A 14394-nucleotide genomic window follows, 5' to 3' on the forward strand; every position below is an offset into this window, starting at 1 on the left:
CATCTGTCCTTTGGCTACCAATTCCAACAGGTGCCAAAATTCATTGTCATGAAATTGTGCCTGTTGGATAATAGAAATGTACCAAGTTGCAATGATAACCTGCTCTCCTTTAGTCTAGTCTCACTGGAGATAGAAAATATCAAGTCAATCCTCTTGGAAAATTAACCCTTGGTAGTCTTGCTAATTTATGAAGTCATTCCCCTGAGCATTTTCATAGGTTAAATAGACATATTATTATTATTCCCTTGCTTTGTTGATGGATCTTATATTCCAAATGCTTAAATTCATGTTTATTACTCTATGAATGATGCTCTGATTCCAGGTCCTCATATTTATCTAGGAAGCTCAGATGGCAACTTTCTCCATCACTGCTCAGTATCCTTTTCACCAATTTCTCAGGATTGGGCAGGGAGATGACTCTAGCCGTTCACTGCCCAGAGTCAGGCAAGCCCCTGAGTATTCTGGACTGCTGTCAGAAGATCTCTTCATCGTCTCAGTCAGTGGTCGATAGAACAGGAACTTGTTGGACATCTATCATATGCAAAGACTCTTCTGGGCTAGAGATAGAGCATGTAATAAGACCCTGAATTGTGTGCGATCAAAGCTCTGTTACTAAAACCCTAAAACACCCCCTTTCAACTAAGCAGTTGTCACCCTCTTTAACTCCTGCTCATCTACTCATTGATGGGACATGTATTCATAATTGTGTGGTGCTTAGGATGAAGAGTGACATGAGATGAGGCTGTCAGGGGCCAGACAATGCAAGTTCTTAAAGAACAAATTAAGGACTTTAGGTTGTTAAGGGCAATAAGCAGTCCCTGAAAGTACTGGAGCAGGAAAGTGACATCATCTAATTACTTTTTTTTCCCCCCACCAGCATGTGAATTACTTAGTACCAGAAAGCTCCAATAGTAATTTGTTTAATGTTCACTATGATGTGCTAAATAAAGGACATGTCCCTTCTAGATCATCAGAAGACACGATCACATTAAGTACAGTCTTAATGTTAAAAATATTATGCTGTACTAGTTATCTGAAAACCAGCATTTGAGTTGGATTCTGCTAACTAAAGTATTTACCAGAAGAGCTGAATACCTGAGCACTTCTTACCACTTAAGAGTTTACCATTTGTGACTGTATGTAAATATTCCAAATTTGGCAGACCTGAGTTCAAACTAATTAAGTGCTTTCCAACTAATTAAACACCCATGACTCCTGAAGGCAAACGATTCACAGAGTTTTGTTACACTTCCCTTCAGTGCCCAAATCAGATTCTAGCTTTACCACTAGCCAACTGGGTGATGTTGAAAAAAAATCAGACTCTCTCAAGAATTCAGCTTCCTGAACTGTAAAAATATCTGCTTCACATGATGATTATTAGTAGTCAATGAGAACATGGATTTGGCTAAGCAAATGAGATGAAAAAAAAAGGGTATTATTTATTTGTATAATGAGAGTATAGTTGAAGGTCGAAAATATAAACTGTAACAGCACACATCATGTAAAAGAGGAAGCATCTAATTCGGTGCAAATAGTAAGGTCTCTCTCTTCCTGTTTGTATGAAAAGGGGAGGAAACTCCATTTTCCCTAGCGAACCATCTAAGAGTATATTTTCCAATTTCTTCCTCTGGATAGCATTAACTTTAAGATTCCATAAAATCTTGTTACTTTCGTTCCAACAGTCTATTACAATAATGACACGTGTTCACAGGAGGCATAGATAATCTGAAATGGAACTTCCCCTTAGCCAGTTCCTTGGCCATGGGTTCCCTCTCCAAGTAAAATAGTGCCAACATCCCTCCAGACCCTCATCCAGAGGTCTAAGAAACACCTTTGACCCCTTGCCCTTCCTCTTCACAGCTAATCAATCGATCAGGGAGTGCGGTTAGCTTCCTTTTGTGCATCTGATCAGTTCACACAGGCTCCTTCCATCTTGTCAAGCTGTGGCTTTTAAGACATGGCCTCTAAGACTGCCTTGGAAAGGAAAGGAGGCATGAGGAAGTTACCTGGGATACTGAACCCCCTCAACCGGGAAAGGACAGAGTCTTGCTCCTAGACCATTGACCAGAAGGGCTTTGGCTCATATACCATATAGCCCTGCCTAGATGTAAGAGGTGCAGGAAAACAAAGTCCTTGCACTGTGCAGTTGCAAGGGAGCTGGACTCTTTGTAAATCTACCAGCTCTCTTCCAATCCCTGTGTGGATGAGCCATGCCTCCCATCATCATGACTCGGTCGCCAAGAGTTTTAGTCCCATATAGCTAACTGGTCTTGCCACTTGTTATTTGTATTATTGTGAATAAATGTATGCTTTGCTCAACCTCAGGATCCACATCCATAAAATGGACCCTATCTCCTAGGATTGCTTGGAAAGCTAAATGAATCATGCATGCAGGTTGCTTAGCAAAATCAATGGCTTATATAATCAGTATTTTCTAGAAATTGAGTCTGAGTATAAAAGTGACCCTAGGATAAATTCTCAAAGTTGAATTAAAAAAAAAAATTCTACATGGTGGTTTACTGACTTACCTTTTTCTTCAAAAGGTAATGGTTGAAGAAGACTTTGGAGATTTTCATTTCCTCCCCCCCTCCCCTAAAATCACAATTCAAGCAAAAAAAGTTCTTATTCTTGGAAGAGGGTTTTCACAAGCTCCTATTCACTGATTAAGAGGTGGGACTAACATGGCACAAATGATAGGCAGTTAAATCGCAGAATGTCAGGGTGGATCAGCATCTGGTTTGGTGAGAAGAAAAACCAGAGTACAGGGAGAGCAAAGCAACAGGCCCACAGCCACACAGAAAATCACAGAGATGGCTAGATTCAAACTTTTCTTTGTGTGCCTTTATTTTACTTCAATCTCCTTCACCTTATTGCTTTACTATATATGATTGGGCATATGTATGTGTGCATATAAAGACATGTATCATAATATGAAAAGCAGAACTACAATGTATATATACATAGAGAGAAAGGGAAAGAACACAAACTATGTATCTATGTCCTGTAGCGTTCTGGAATACCAAGTATTTTTAGGTTTGAAAATAGTTTTTGTTTCCACTTCTATGCTAAATATATCTCATTACTTTCTTAACATCCAGAATAGTGTCATCAACCCCTATTTGGCAGAATAGCATTTTCCCCTACAATCTGAGTCACATTTCCAGCGACACTAAGTTCATTTTAAGCTCAAATTTGGCATAGCCTTTTGGTTAAATTTTCTGTTAAGTACTCTAAAACGACTTCAATTTATGAACCTACAACCTCAAAAGCAGAAGGAAGGAAAAGGTGACTTGAAGAACAAAACAAACAAACAAACAAACAAAAAACAGAAAAAAAGTCATTAGAAATGGAGTCCGCAGACACCGCAAGATCCAAATGCTGAGTTTGAATGGAGCTAATTATGTGGGACTTTCCACTAGGGTATGGTCTTCTTCCTGGAACAGTCACATTGACAAGAGTAATATTTTCTATGGGAAATTCAAAAGTTTACTAGCAGCCTTGTCAGGCTGCCCCAGATATTTCTCCTCAGAAACCCCTTTGAAAACTGTGAGCGATTCTAGTTGCTTCTTTTTTACAGCCACTTAGCACCCGCCCACACCTTGCTCACCTCCCCTCGGTGATTTCAGCAGAATTCAATCTGCACTCAAGTTACCGGAAGACACATCTCCTTGCTTAGGGTGGCATTTCAGACCCGGTCTATCATATTTCTCTAGTGTTATCTGTCCCTCTTACTCTTTAAACACTCCGCTCTGCAATCATCTGAAAATCATCCTTACTCCCTAAGCAAACGTGCGCCTGTGTGGCCCACGTACTAGCTTCTGTTTTGAGGACTCCCTCTCTGGACCACCTTCTCTTTAACCAGTAATTACAGATATCCACCCATCTTCCAGCTGGTTAAGAAATACCCCACCACACCTTCAGAATAGATCTTTTTTTTCTTCTTGGATTCTCCCAAGGCTTAAGACTTCATGATAGAAATATCAAATTTGGACTTGTATGGCAGTTTACACTGTCTTTGTCCTTTTGGATTTCAAGCTGCTTGAGGTCAGGACGCCCTCCTCGTTCATCTTGTGCCTCATCGGTGAAGCTAACTCAGTGCCCTGCACACAGCAGTCGGTTAGCATTTACTGAATTGAGAAAAGGGTTCTAAGCCAGGTCAAGGCTCACCTGTCAAAAATGACCTTCTCCATCTTGGCTGGGTAGAGACGACCAAATCAGGAGCTTTCAAGTTAAGTCTTCTTCCATCACTGAGAAAAGAACCTCCACTAAATACTCACTAAACTTGGAGTTCCCACTGTGGCACAGCAGGTTAAGGATCTGGCATTGTCTCTGCAGCGGCTTGGGTCTCTGCTGAGGTGGAGGTTTGATCCCTGGCCTGATTCAGAGGGTTAAGGATTGGTGTTGCTGTAGTTGTGACATAGGTTATAGCTGTGGCTCGGATTTGATCCCTGGCCTGGGAACTTCCATATGTCATGGAGCAGCCAAAAAAAAAAAAAACAAAGAAAAAAAAAACCCACCAAAAATCCCAGAACTTGCAATTCTTCATGTATACAAGTGCATGCATCATAAATACAGCCGACATCCTAAAAAGACAGCAAAGTAAATGAAGAAGTAGAAGGAAAGGTGAGCGAAAATACACAAGTGTGTGTATACAAATAAGATGTACCAATACTTGTGTATACAACACAGAAGAGATACTCAGGCTCTCCCAGTACCTGTTCCCTCTGGTTTTTTATTTTTAAAAATTTTATTAATTTTTATTTTATAGTGGAATATAGTTGATTTACAATGGCATGTTAGTTTCAGGCGTACAGCAAAGTATGCATCTATCTACTCTTTTTCAAATTCTTTTCCCATATAGGCTATTATGGAATATTGAGTTGAGTTCCCTGTGCTGTACAGTAGGTCTTTGTTGATTATCTGTTTTATATATAACAGTGTGTATATATATGTAAATGTTAATCCCAAACTCCTGATTTGTCTCTCTCTCCCCACTTTCCCCTTTGGTAACTAAAAGTTTATTTTCTAAGTCTGTGAGTGTTTCTGTTTGGTAAATACATTAATTTATATCATTTTTTAGATTCTACATATAAGTGATATCATACGACATTTGTCTTTCCCTGTCTTACTTCACTCAGTATGATAATCTCTAGGTCCATCCATGTTGCTGCAAATGGCATTATATCATTCTTTTTTATGGCTAAGTAATATTCCACTGTGTGTGTGTGTGTGTGTGTGTGTGTGTGTACATCATATCTTTAGCCACTCCTCTGTCAATGGACATTCAGGTTGCCTTTAAATACTGCTGCAGTGAATATAGGGATGCTTGTATCTTTTCAAATTATTGTTTTCTCTGGACACACGCCCAAGAGCAGGATTGCTGGATCATACCAGCCTTATCACTGTCCTCTTTCAGGCCAAAAGGGCAGCAGCCAATTAGAACAGGTCAAAGAAGCAAGTTCAACAAAGATAGCAATGGTAGCTGCCAGAGAGGAAACAGCACATCAGACTCTTCCGAAAATGAGGGGGCTTTTATCTTCAGGCTACCAGCCCAACTTATAACAGCAGTGTCTGATAGCTTTGTTGAATTACAGCACAGGGCATGAAGTGGTATTCTAAACAATGAAAAATAGGAAAAGCTCTTTTTAAGTTGCTTTAAGTAGTAACAAAACTGTTACTTCTCACCATCAGAAATGGGTTAAATGATGTTTCATGATTTTTGCTTAAGGAAGAGAAGCAATACAAGAATATCGATATATCAGAACATACATTACATATATTAATTCTATTTTTGTATCTATAACAGATGAACATGTCATACATTAAAACTTCACTTTTGACTTTTCTAAAATTAATACATTTTACATTTTTTACATATACTATATGCAAAAAATATAGTATTTTTCCCTCAGAAAATTAAATTCTGTGGGGTTAGGAGCTCCCGTTGTGGCACAGTGGAAACGAATCTGACTAGGAACCATGAGGTTGTGGGTTCGATCCCTGTCCTTGCTCAGTGGGTTAAGGATCCAGCAGTGCTGTGAGCTCTGGTGTAGGTCACAGACACAGCTCTGATCTGGCGTTGCTGTGGCTGTGGTGTAGGCCGGCGGCTGTAGCTCTGAGTGGACCCCTAGCCTGGGGACCTCCATATGCTGCAGGTGCAGCCCTAAAAAGCCATAAAAATTAAATAAAATAAAAAATAAATTCTGTTGGGTTAGACTGTGCTGTGGGTACATTCAACTCCCCCTTGCAGATAAGGAACACCTCTCCTGTAAGTTCCACAACTTGCCCACACAGCATGGATGGGAAGTGATGGGGTAAAGTTCCATTCGGGTTCCTTGGAACCCGAGACCCATGCTCTTGACTCACAGGCGTGTGTCTGCTGGGTGGCTGAGGAGAGAGCGGGGCGCCCACAGTGCCCTGACCCTGCATTTGCTGAACACACTCCGAAGACCTGTCTCTTCTGCCAACACGCCTGGAAATAGCCACCCTTGCTGGGCTGCTCCATTCTCTTGCTAGTCTCACCATAGAAAAAGACACTTACATTCAGGGAAATGAACAGCAATAGTAAGAATTAAGTCAGTGGTTGGCACATAGGAACAAAGTGCTTCCTTTGCCACCAAGTCCAAATGTTCCGAGTAGGCTTCCCCTCTGAAGACTCTAAAGCGGTTGATCTGGCATCTCTGTGACAGGGTGTGCCCTGGTTAAAGAGTATCACTCTGGGTCTTTCAGGACTCCCCTGTGATAGAACAGATCCAGCCACACAACCAGAAGGCAAGGGGAAAGGAATGGACCGACTGTGTCTCTGAATTATCAGTTTTTATTTTGCGATAGAGACAGTGACTTTGCCATCAATTGCCCACAAAATGCCCCTCCACTGTGGTGCTCGCTCTTACACTCAGCTACACCCACCAGAAGGCCATACTGGAGAAAGTCAGCTCTCTCTTCCACACCCGCTTAAGTGTATGCTCCAGGACTCGGCAGGTTTTATTTATAAGTAAAGCATATTCAATTATTTTTTAAGCTCCAAAATTATGCATTAAGCCACTCTCCCTTTAGGAGGCATAAAAGGAATAAAGTTGGTGTTCTTCAAAAAAAAAAAAAGAAGAAGAAAAATAAATATAAATAAAAATAAAAATTAAAAAAAATAAAAAGGATGCCAGGGCCAGGCAACATGACCACTGGAATAAAACTGCAAGCCTTGGTTCCTATCCTAAAGGAAACCATCCTTTGAGATAGCCAAACAGTTAGTATCTTTTTTTGAAATATGGGAGTGATGGGGAAAGTTCATGGTTAAAGGAAGGGTATTGTACGTTTAGGCAGTTTTCTTAAACAATTAGAACGGACCTTGAAATATCTGTTTGAATTCTGTTGAGAAGCAAACGTAGTAAAAACCCCATTACAAGATAGTAGAGTTCAGGGAGTTCCCGTTGTGGCGCAGTGATTAACGAATCCGACTAGGAACCATGAGGTTGCAGGTTCAATCCCTGGCCTCGCTCAGTGGGTTAAGGATCCGGCGTTGCCGTGAGTTGTGATGTAGATCACAGACATGGCTTGGATCTGGCATTGCTGTGGCTGTGGTGTAGGCCGGCAGCTACAGCTCCGATTAGATCCCTAGCCTGGGAACCTCCATATGCCATGGGTGTGGCCCTTGAAAAGGCAAAAGAAAAAAAAAAAAAAAAAGATAGTAGAGCTAATAGACACAATGCATGGCTTCAATCCTGTTTTCATGAGGGAATATATTTTAGAATTTTAGGAAAAACAAGGACTTACGAAAATGGTCTCTCTAGCTATAAAAAAATTCAGTCTTTTACTACACAGCAGTGGCTCAACTTCTTCTTGGTCACAGACTCCCCTGAGCATCTAATAAAAGTTATGGATCCTCTCCTAATAAAATGTTGGCACACACATCTCCCTACCAATCTGTGTATATTATTCCTGCCTTATAGACTGGCTGAATGTATCATGGATCTCAGGTTAAGGCCTTTCCTTTGTAAGAACTCAATTTTTTTTCCCTTAGTGTGGAACAATAGCATATAATAAATGATCTTGGCTGAGACACCTCAGCGATGCCAAGCATGATGAACATCGTGGTGAATCTTTATCAGAAATTGTATGTTACCTAACAGTTCAGAAGAAATCTGGGCCTGCGTCAGGTTTAGAATTCACTGTCTGTCCCCAGACCCATGATGATGGATGCTCTAAATTACAGACAATCAGCCAAGTCCTTTGTCATGTCTCGCTCATAGAGCCTGTTTTCCTTCTGGCCAGGCCAGTCACCCATCTGTTTCTAAGACAAACAGCCACAGTGCTTTTGCAGGACCTGCAGTTTTCAAAACAGAGTAGCAGGAGGAAAAAAAGAAAAAAACCCAGTTATTTCAGAAGCAGCACTAGAAACTAAAGAGCTTGGTCATCAGCAATGATGATGGAAGAAAAAAGTCCACTTAGGTTTTTGGTGGTTTTTTTTGTCTTTTTTTTTTTTGCCATTTCTTGGGCTGCTCCTGCGGCATATGGAGGTTCCCAGGCTAGGGGTCAAATTGGACCCATAGCCGCTGGTCTACACCAGAGCCACAGCAACGCGGGATCCGAGCCGCGTCTGTGACCTACACCACAGCTCATGGCAATGCTGGATCCTTAACTCACTGAGCAAGGCCAGGGATTGAACCCGCAACCTCATGGTTCCTAGTTGGATTTGTTAACCACTGCGCCACGACAGAAACTCCTCAACTTAGTTTTTACTGTGTGCTAATTACAGTGCTAGGCCCTCTTACATATTTTATCTCATTTAATGCATAAATCAGTCCTGCTGAGTATATATCATCCATCCACTTTCTACATGTGAGTAGCCAGAGGCTCTAAGACATTATGTGTAAGACCCCATGGTTAATACAGTTCACTAATGTTTAAGGATATTTGTATCTGAGTCCAAGCCTAATATTTTTCCTACTATATGACACTTTTAAAAGTATGGCAGAAATCATCACAATATTTTAAATAAACTGTACTTCAAAAAAACTTTTGAAAAGGGAAAAAAGACTTATTTAAGAAAATCTGAGATCTAACTCCCTGCTTCCAGCATCTTGAAATTATCTATGAAGGCAAGACCTCAGAGTTTCCTTAGATGAAAAGCTATGCATGGAGGGGAAAGGTTACATACACTTCTAGAACACTCAGGTGAATTCCCCCACCAAGGTCACATGGCTTTGGTCACAACAAAGCAGTTGAAACCTTACCTGGAGGACCCGGCTTCCAATCAGAAGCATTCAGGCTCATACCACCTTTGCTCTCAATGTGGCTAACCAAACGAACCACAGAAGCAATCAGAGGTATCAGGCAGTCATGATGAAACTTCACATCCTCTTTCTATTCACTCTCAGACACCAAATTAGCCTTCACCCCTATTTCCTTCTAGATCAAAAGTCAAAGCCTTTATGGACTGTTATGGCAAGAATACCGGCTAGTTTGGGGCCAAAAAAGGGCCATGAGTCACTGTTTTGCTCTAGGCGTTAAGAATTCTGGGATCACACCAGATAACACAGTAGTTTTGTGATACCTAGACTGATTGCCTCCCCCCACATCCCACTAAAAGACAGTCTGGTATAACAATAACCATGACCTTCCTCTCCCTAGATTCATTTCAGGTATGCAAGTGGAAAACAAAGCCACATTACAACTCTTTAGGGAGATATCAGAGAGAGATATCTTATTGTCTATCTCTTCACCGTTGACCCTTCCCATTTCTACATCTCCTTTCATTTCTCGACCTCTTGGGCAAGGTAACTGAGATAAGATAAGCAGACAGTGTGCAGGTCAACTTCTCCAGAAAACCCTGCTCATGAAGTTCTAGCTGGGGGAACTACTGTCATAGAGCAATGGAAGAGTCAATCAGAAAGACTCCAAGGTCTTCCCAGGTAACAACTTCCAAAGTCATGCTTAGAACCAACCCTGCATTCTCCTTTGATAACAGGCTCCTGTAACTCACCAGAAAACATTTGGCTAATGTTTACTGAGCACCTATTGCATGCTAAACATCATTCTAGATATTTTTCTACAGAGATAAATAAGATGAGGCTTCTGCCTTTGAGGAGCAGTGCTGAGTTAGAGAGATTCATAAAAACAGAATTTCAATAGAGTATATTTGGGTGTGCTTATATGCAGTAGTTAGAGGCTATGAAAGCAAAGGAAAAAAAAAAATCCACCCCAATCCAGGGACTTGGGAAGAGTAACATGAGTATCAAAAATAAATAAGAGTTAGTCTGGTGGGAACAAAAAAGTGGGATGAATAAAAAAAGTGCCTTGGACCGAAGAAACCACCTAAACATAGACACCGAAGGACAAAATTGATGACATGTATGGATCAGTAAAAACAATTTGCTATTTGTTACTAAACCTAAGTAGAAAGGAGACAGTGACAAGAGATGGGGCTGGAAAAGTAGGAAAGGATCTGGTCATAGGGAGCCCTTTATGGTGTACTAAGTAACTTGGACTTCATTTCAGAGGTGATTACTTAGAAAAAGTAGCTTTTTGGCAAAGCATGTACTTGTTTAGATTTGTATGTGTTGGGAAAGATGGATTAAGGAGTCAAGACCGGAAATAGAGTGACCACTTTAGAGACCATGGCAACAATCTATTCAAGAGATGTGATGGGGCCCTGGGATTGAGCAGTGTTACAGGAATCTAGACAAAAAAGAGTGTGTTAAAGAACTTACTTAGGAGATACAGTAGTAAGTACTTAGTGAATGACTAGATGTTGGATTGAGGGGTGGGAAGAGCCCACGATGACTCAGAGTTAGAAATCAGGGGCCCAGAGGAACCTCAAATGTCTCAGAGTATAGAATCAATCAGCGACCTCGTGGCTGAACCAACACAATAATTCACACCTAGTTACATAGCAGTGATTGTTTGTGAATTCATCACATGGCATATTTTGATCCCCCTAACTATCCTATGACAAAAAGGCTATTTTGTTACAGTTCAGGGAAAGTTAAATGGACTTGGTCAAGATCACGTAACAAAGCAGTGGTAGAGCGAGACTCAGACTTTGCAGATTTATACCAATAGTATAGAAAATAATTTTCTTTTTAAGTTTTCCTGTATAAAATTGTCCATATTTGACCATTTTGATGATTTGGGTAATTTCATACAGTCCCATCTAGCACTCTGTTCTGTTCCTCCATGGAGAAAGCTCATGGTCTGAAACCTCCAAGAGAGAAACGTAGGCTTCTTCTTCAGTCATCACACCAGAATCTTTCTGTTTCTGTACTTTAGTGGTTTTCTTGCCCAGACTGTTCTGCTACCTTGTGAGATGAAATTCAGAACCCTGGGAATAAATCCAAGGAGTAAGCTTTGGAGTCCTAGTAGCTTCTCTGATCTGGAGAAAAGTGGCTTCTTCCCGCAGCGCTTGCCCTTCTCAGAAATCTCATCACATTTAGGTTACCTTAGAGAGAGTTTATCAGGGCAAACTCTATGTATCACATCAGGTTTCCATGAAGGACAAATAGGACAACATGTGTGATGGGGACTCACAAACTATAAAGTGCTGCTTGACTCATAGCACTGTGTTGTGATTCTCTTGTTGGAATGAAATAAAAGGGAGGAAGACAAAAATTTTAGTTAATATCTTTCAGATTCCTTTCTGATCCTGAGTAAACTCCCCACCTCAGCACATTTCAATGCTCAATTGAGGTTCCAGCAGCAAGGTGTTGATTGTATCCAGCTACAGAAAATTTAAAAGAAATACCCCCATAGGCACTTTTACTATTAAGATATTGGCGGAGAGTTGGAAAGCAATTACTTTTTCCATTTCATCTGTCCTTCCTTTCTAGACCCTATGTTAAATATTTTGCCTGAAGAGATTAGGTTTTCCTACCCTAAAATTTATATCAGTTTTTAGTAAAGGGTTTCTCAGTGTGTTTTAAAGTTCTGGTAACCAAGAGGTCTGTGTGGCTGGTTCTTCTTATTCTTTTACCTGCATAGCTTCACACTTTAAAAGCTCTGTTAGAAGCCATACGAGTGGATATTTTAATTTCAGTCACTGACTTTCAGATTTTCAAATCTCCTTATTATGTCTGAAATCACATTAATTGCTAAATTTTATTTATTTTTTGTTTTTCTTTTTTAAAAGTGTTATGGGAGTGTATTTGATTTACAAGGTTGTGGTGATTTCTGCTGTACAACAAAGTGATTCAGTCATACATATACACACATCCATTCTCCTTCAGATTCCTTTCCCACATATATCATCACAGAACCCTGGATAGAGTTCTCTGTGCTATACAGCATGTTCCCGTTGGCCAATTGTTCCATATAGCCCAGTGTGCACATGCTGATCCTCAACTGCCAGTCTATTCCTTCCACCCATCTGTCCCCTTTGGTAACTGCAAGTTTTTCAAAGTCTGTGAGTCTGTTTCTGTTCTGCAAGTTCGTTCATTTGTATCCTTTTTAAAAAAGATTCCACATATAAGTGATATCACATGATGTTTGCCTTTCACTGTCTAACTGAGTTCAGAAGAGTTTCTAGGTCCATCCATTTTGCTGCAAATGCCATTATCTCATTCTTCTTCATGGCCAAGTAATATTCCATTGTATATATGTACACATCATCTTTCATTTTACAATGAAAATTTAACTCTTGCAGGCCACTAACCGTAGACACTCTGAATTCACTTACCCAGAGTATGGTATGAGATATGTAAATCCCATACAGGATGTGTGATTTTACATATTATTATTTATCACATGCCAGTAAATAAAAATATTTACTTGAGAAGTACCATGAAAGAACTAAAAGTGTTTTTCGCAATTAGCCTGGAAAATCTTTAATATCTTCACTTTAAAGACTGAACACTCGATTCCCACCTCCTTTTCCAAGACAAAGAATTGTCAAATAGCATTAGGTTAAAATTTATCATGTCTTATAGGACAGATTCATTCAGGCTCTACCTGCGATTAAAATATAAGGTGAATGTTCTATCTTTATTTTGATATATAAGTTTGTAAAAGGGGAGAAAACAAGTACATACGTAGACATCTCACTGTTTCCCACAGTTAATAACTACAGCTCATCATGTTATTTTATTTCCGAGAGGCTGGTTTTAATTTAGGACTTAATTTGGTAACATTTCTAAAAATTCATGTGAAACTTTTTTTTTTTAAGTTCTAGGAAATTTCTGGTGTTACCAGGAGCAAGATATTCAAGCACATTACAAGAAAAGAATCTTTATAACACATTGTTATAATGAATCATTTTTAAGGTGAGCAAGGAGGGAACATGCGAAGTAGGAGACAATCTTATGCTCTCTGTTCTCCACTTTGGCAGTTTAGATTTATGAGTTATGCTCAGTCTGAACACTGCAGTTGACGCTGGGATTTCAAAATTCATTGATAAATTTGACACTGATAATTTTCCACAGTGGCAGGAAAAGCTGGGAGACTTTTATATGAGTGCCTTGCACCCAGAGGATATTTGGCTGTTTGGAAGGGCTCCTAGATGCACTCTTTCATTTGTTCCCCACCACAACCATGACAGGGAGGCAGACCACACCACTGCTCTCTAGAGGAAGAATCCAGGGTTCCTAAAGCCCAAATCAGAGTTCCAGTCATGCTCATACACGTGGGTCACGCAGGCAGACTTGACAGCATTCACGTTTCCAGTCTTTGCTCCAGTGCTTAGAACCGTAGGGTTGAGGCCCAGGAATTTACACATTAGAGTATTTCCCAGGTGATTCTGCTGCACTCAGTCCACAGCTCAGTATCTGGGTAGCTCAGGTCACATGAGCAAACTCAGAGCTCTCAAACCCTATGGCAAGTTTCCATGACCCTGGTTCGTGTCCCAGTTTTGACTTTAAGTCATTCTAGCAGAAAATCCCTATGATCTGAGATGCAGTCTCCAGTTTCTCCAGACCTTGGATTCTCAGCTAGCTACCAAGTTTTCACCGGACAGCAGGAGCTCCTTGGTTTATTGCAAAAGAAAAATGCAGGTAGGCTTGAGGCACTGCATCAGGAAGGTGAGATTTACTGTATTCATGAAAGATATAGGAGTTCCTCTTATGGTGCAGTGGTTAACGAATCCGACTAGGAACCATGAAGTTGCGGGTTCGATCCCTGGCCTTGCTCAGTGGGTCGAGGATTTGGCGTTGCCGAGCTGTGGTGTGGGTTGCAGACTCGGCTGGGATCCCACGTTGCTGTGGCTCTGGCGTAGGCTGGTGGCTACAGCTCCGATTGGACCCCTGGCCTGGGAACCTCCATATGCCATGGGAGCGGCCCTAGAAAAGGCAAAAAGACAAAAAAAAAGGAAAGAAAGATATAGTTTTATTAATATGACTATTATAAGGAAAGGCTATATTAGAACAGGAATTTAACTGGATCCATATTTTTCAAACTACAAGCGATCACTCT

General features: G+C 40.5%; 1 protein-coding gene and 1 long non-coding RNA gene across 50 annotated transcripts in view; both read right to left on the bottom strand.

The window, feature by feature from the left end:
• SGIP1 (SH3GL interacting endocytic adaptor 1) overlaps positions 1-14394 on the bottom strand; it is a 228031-nt gene that overhangs the window by 144489 nt on the left and 69148 nt on the right. The gene's annotated exons all lie outside the window — the stretch shown is intronic.
• Positions 1503-4512, bottom strand: LOC146402876 (uncharacterized). The gene is made up of 2 exons (XR_014808063.1): positions 2007-4512; positions 1503-1846 (listed from the first exon to the last, which is right to left on the bottom strand). It is a non-coding gene; the product is annotated as an uncharacterized LOC146402876 (long non-coding RNA).

The sequence above is a fragment of the Sus scrofa genome, chromosome 6 (genome assembly GCF_054392235.1).
Source record: "Sus scrofa isolate SSC_HxYL_T2T_F1_AM1 chromosome 6, Sscrofa_HxYL_maternal_Yorkshire_Landrace_v2.0, whole genome shotgun sequence".
NCBI classification, from domain to species: domain Eukaryota; kingdom Metazoa; phylum Chordata; class Mammalia; order Artiodactyla; family Suidae; genus Sus; species Sus scrofa.